General features: G+C 33.6%; 1 protein-coding gene across 9 annotated transcripts in view; it reads left to right on the top strand.

Moving 5' to 3' along the window:
* LOC144958378 (semaphorin-5A-like) overlaps window positions 1–5,000 on the top strand; it is a 272,714-nt gene that overhangs the window by 130,310 nt on the left and 137,404 nt on the right. The window contains exon 1 of one of the 9 annotated variants that reach the window (XM_078890358.1): window positions 2,378–2,568. The exons of the other annotated variants lie outside the window; for them this stretch is intronic. The gene's annotated coding sequence lies outside the window, so the exon portion shown is untranslated. Of the gene's footprint in view, window positions 1–2,377; window positions 2,569–5,000 lie in introns of those variants that run through there. 9 annotated transcript variants of the gene reach the window in all.

Genomic DNA, 5,000 nt, shown 5'->3' with positions numbered 1-5,000 from the left:
GAACGAGATATTATGACGTCTGTTAGGCGATATTACAAATTTTTTTTCGGATTGAGACAACGATGTTAACGGCGAGGTTTTTACAGTACACCCGAGTACGATGAGAGAATATGAGTAAAGAGCCTTTTCCAAGGACTCTACTATGCGCCGAACGAGGCTCGAACCCAGGACCTTCCGATCCGAAAGCGAGTGTGTTACCACTATACCACATAGCCGCCGTACTATTTGCTCAAAGTATTCCTTGTATACAATGAGTGATTTTCTCGGGTTAAGAAGGAGTCAAATAAGCCAAGTTTATAATAATATTTTTATCCAAACTTGCATCGTAATAGGAATGAAAAGTCGTGATCTCACACCCTCCACTTTTCCGATTCCAAAATCCTTGGAAGTGTGAATGAACCAGTCCGTCGGAGGATTAGTAATTAATATGTTACATGTTGAATCATGATAAATATAATTTCAGTAGAAGGATGTATAGGCAGATTCTAAGGGCTAACCCACACCGGAGACTGACTCCGACAACCCGGCACTGCCGTACTTTGTCGTCTTCCGGATAAAGATGTCGGGCACGGTCAAAACACTAAGAATAAAGAGATGAGCCGCTAGACCTACCCATACAAAGCACCCGCCGTCCTCTGTCGTTTTTTTTTTTCGAGCTTGGTATGTTTAGGACTAGCGGCTCTTCTCTTTATTCTTAGTATTTTGTCCGTGCCCGACGTCTTTATCCGGAAGACGGCAGTGCAGGGTCGTCGGAGTCAGTCTCCGGTGTGGGTTAGCCCTAAGGATTACGGGACGTAAAAGAAAGAGCGAGGATGGATGCTTTTTATTGACTACTGACATATATTAAACTAGAAAATAAGATGCCTTCACTCTGAAACCAGAAGATCAATTACACAAGGTATATTATGTATTCAGTCCACCGGAAGAGTGGTTTTACACTTCCAATGAGATTGGAGCCCGTTTGTTTTTTTTTGACATCACATTTTTGCTCCCTACTCCATGTTAATCTGTTTCCAGAGCATCTGCCAACATAATATGTATGATGACCTTTTAGTATAATCTGGTCATCGCGACATAAAAGCGTTTCATGGAGGCAGGTCAAAGTGGAGGAACGAAATCGCGTCACTCAGTTCTTTGTTATTGTTTTTAGACAGTCATTTCGATGATTTACTTCTCACTAAATTATCTCAATCAGAATCTAGATAAAACGAAGATGACGTCACGCAGCTCTTTGTTATTATTTTTTTTGCCATCCACGTTTATGAGTAATTCTCACTAAACTGTCTGAACCAGACTATAAAAGTTCATAGTTACACATAGTTTTGTGTGTTGGTCCGTTATACTTCTGGATGGCCATGTTGTGAGCTTCTTAGCCAAGCGCATGCTATCTATAACCGATCAAGGTCACACACAGTTGTGTGTGTTGGTCGTACGTAATAATACGACTGGATGATGCTGTGAATATTTTACCTAAACGTATATCATTAAAATCCGTAACGATGGAATGCAATGATTGTGTTGGGACGTTATAATACGACTGGCGAGTGTTGTGAGTATTTTACCTAAACGCGTAGCATCAATACATAATGATGTAATGCAATATTTTCTGACACATTTCAAGACAGGCTTTCACAAGTTGTAGAAATAAACAGGAAGTTATGAATTAATCCCTGTTATAAGTTCACGTAAATGAAAATTTTTTTATCAGTTTTTAAAAATTATTTATTTACCTAATTAAATCTATTTAGTGATTTGATTTTTATTGAATTTATTTATTTATTTATTATAGACAGTATGAATATTATTTATTATTATTATTATTATTATTATTATTATTATTATTATTATTATTATTATTATTATATTATTTTTTTTTTTTTTTTTTTTTTTTTTGGGGGGGGGGGGGGGATTAGATTTATTTATATATTTATTTATTACAAAATTGTATAACTTCGTTTTGGAGTGCCAAGAATCTGATTCGAGTGACCTTGAATTACGATAACCGTTTCCAACTAAAAGTCGGTTAACATCCGGAATAAGATACGTTAATAAATAGTTGAAGAGGTCAACATTTTATTATTATAACTATTATTATTATCATCATCATCATCATCATCATCATTATCATCATCATCATCATGGCATTATTATTCTTATTGTCATTATTATTATTATTATTATTATCATTATTATTATTTATTATTATTATTATTATTATTATTATTATTATTATTATTATTATTATTATTATTATTATTATTATTATCATTATTATTATTATTATCATCATCATCATCATTATTACTACTATTTGTATTATTTATTTATTTATTTATTCATTATTTAAGTGTTTATTTTTTATATATTTATTATTTAGATGGAAATGGAAGTGATAATTAAACCATATCAATATAGAGTTACCTGGGTAACTACTATTGGAAAAATAAAACCAGAATAAGGAACGTTTTTGATGAAGTCAAGCATGATATGATGACGGGAACCATGGCTTCCTTTTCGACTGATCCCAGAATTAACCAGGTGATAAAAAGTAACCAAATGGATAAAAAGGTAAAAAAAGAAAAAAAACAAAAACAAAAAACAAACACACACACACACAACAAAATTAGCAATGAATGAAATTGAATAGCTTTAATAGCATCGAAAAAGAGCAATATACCAAACACGGAACGTTTCGGCTTAAAACATCTCTTCGGCGAATAATAAAAAAAATTCTTCTGATTCAATATGTAACCTATTCATCATACACCTTCTTCTGATTCAATATGTAACCTATTCATTATACACCTTCTTCTGATTCAATATGTAACCTATTCATCATACACCTTCTTCTGATTCAATATGTAACCTATTCATCATACACCTTCTTCTGATTCAACATGTAACCTATTCATTAAACACCTCCTTCTGATTCAACATGTAACCTATTCATTAAACACCTCCTTCTGATTCAATATGTAACCTATTCATTAAACACCTTCTTCTGATTCAATATGTAACCTATTCATTAAACACCCCCTTCTGATTCAATATGAAACCTATTCATCATAACCTCCTTCTGATTCAATATGTAACCTATTCATTAAACACCTCCTTCTGATTCAATATGTAACCTATTCATTAAACACCTTCTTCTGATTCAATATGTAACCTATTCATTAAACACCTCCTTCTGATTCAATATGTAACCTATTCATTAAACACCTCCTTCTGATTCAATATGTAACCTATTCATTACACACCTTCTTCTGATTCAACATGTAACCTATTCATTAAACACCTTCTTCTGATTCAATATGTAACCTATTCATTAAACACCTCCTTCTGATTCAATATGTAACCTATTCATTAAACACCTCCTTCTGATTCAATATGTAACCTATTCATTACACACCTTCTTCTGATTCAACATGTAACCTATTCATTATTAGTCCTTCAGTGCAGTTGAGATTCTTATTTTTTCTGACCATCCTGTCCACCCAGCAGTGATTAGTTAATCGGGTCTGTTTGGAACTGGCGGAAAGTTCTTAGCGATAGACTAGCGTCCTATCCAAAGGTTAACAGTTTATTCCTATTGTCCGTTTCACGTTTTAGAAACCGGGATAAACTCCTGCTACATGGTCCCAATTCGCTCTGAAGGACTTCTTCTTCAAGTACCAAGTCTGTGCCAGACATCGGTGATCATGATACGCCATTCATCTCTCTGATCAGATAACCTCAGAAAACTAATATTACTCTTCTCTTTCTTTGTCACCCAGCTGTTCAAACTATTCAAATATGTTTTTCTTGGTCTACCTTTACTCTTTTTACCTTCTATCTTTCCTGTGAGAGCAAGATGTTCAATACATTTATGTCGATTTAGGTGTCCTAAAAATTGCATTAGTCTTTTTCTTATTGTACGAATTAATAGCCTTTTAGTTTCAGCTTGCTCTAATACTTCTTCATTAGTTTTCTTCTCTGTCCATGAGATTATTTATTATGAGACTATTTTTATGTTTGATCCTTTTATAATTTGTTTTATTCATTTCTTTCCTTCATCTACGATTTCTTGCATTTTTAACAATTCCCCTTCCTCTCTTTCTGAGTGATCAATAGATGTCTATTTGTAAAAAGATAAATTGCATTCCACACTTTTGTATTGTATTTATATTGCATTGCAAGCGACTATGACATAAAAGAGAAAACTGATCTTAGCAATATTATTAGAAATTTGCTTTTCAGTCAATCACATAAAATGTAGTTTAAAGAACACTATTTAAACTAAAATTCATTTAATTTTTTTATTTATCTACGAAGTAATTCGGTTTAAATATCGTACACCCACCTTTTTCATCGTAAAGTTCAGTGTACCGCGAAATTGTAACCCTATGGAGAGTGTCTGTAGTTCAGCCAGGGCTGCCAGATGGCGAAAGTTTCAGGTGGCCAATTTCGACCTCAAAAGTGGCCAAATTAAACTGTAAGGTAGCCAAACACAACAAACACGTTGTTCCTTTTAGAAACTTTAAAAAAAAAAAACAAAAACAAAAACAAAAAAAAACGGAAAAAAACGGGGAAAGAATAAAATGAAATAAAGCTTTTATATTGCGCAATATCCATTAAAAGTGCTCAAAGCTTACAAGGGCTCCCTAACCAACAGCAACACTGAACATGTAAGACGAGACAGGAGGACGCCTGTTAGGAGATAATATTGCAAAAAATTTTTTTAGTCCGACAGGGACAACGCTGTTAACGGTCAGGTAGCCATTTTACACCTGAGTAAGGTTAAAGAGTGTGAGTAAAGAGCCTTTTCCTGTACTATGCGCTGCTCAGATCGCGACTTAAGATAATATAAGATTAAAGATATAATAAATAAATAAAAACATTACTGTTCTTGTGGCTAATTTTAGGTAAATTTGGCTATGCACGGGGCCATCTGGCAGCTCTAGCTCGGTTCAGCTGCCGCCGCTACCATTATATTATATTTATTATTATTGTCATTTACT

Source organism: Berghia stephanieae, chromosome 12 (genome assembly GCF_034508935.2).
Source record: "Berghia stephanieae isolate SIO BIC M18660-M18661 chromosome 12, UCSD_Bste_1.3, whole genome shotgun sequence".
Lineage (NCBI taxonomy): Eukaryota > Metazoa > Mollusca > Gastropoda > Nudibranchia > Aeolidiidae > Berghia > Berghia stephanieae.
This window is presented reverse-complemented; position numbering and strand designations above follow the sequence as displayed.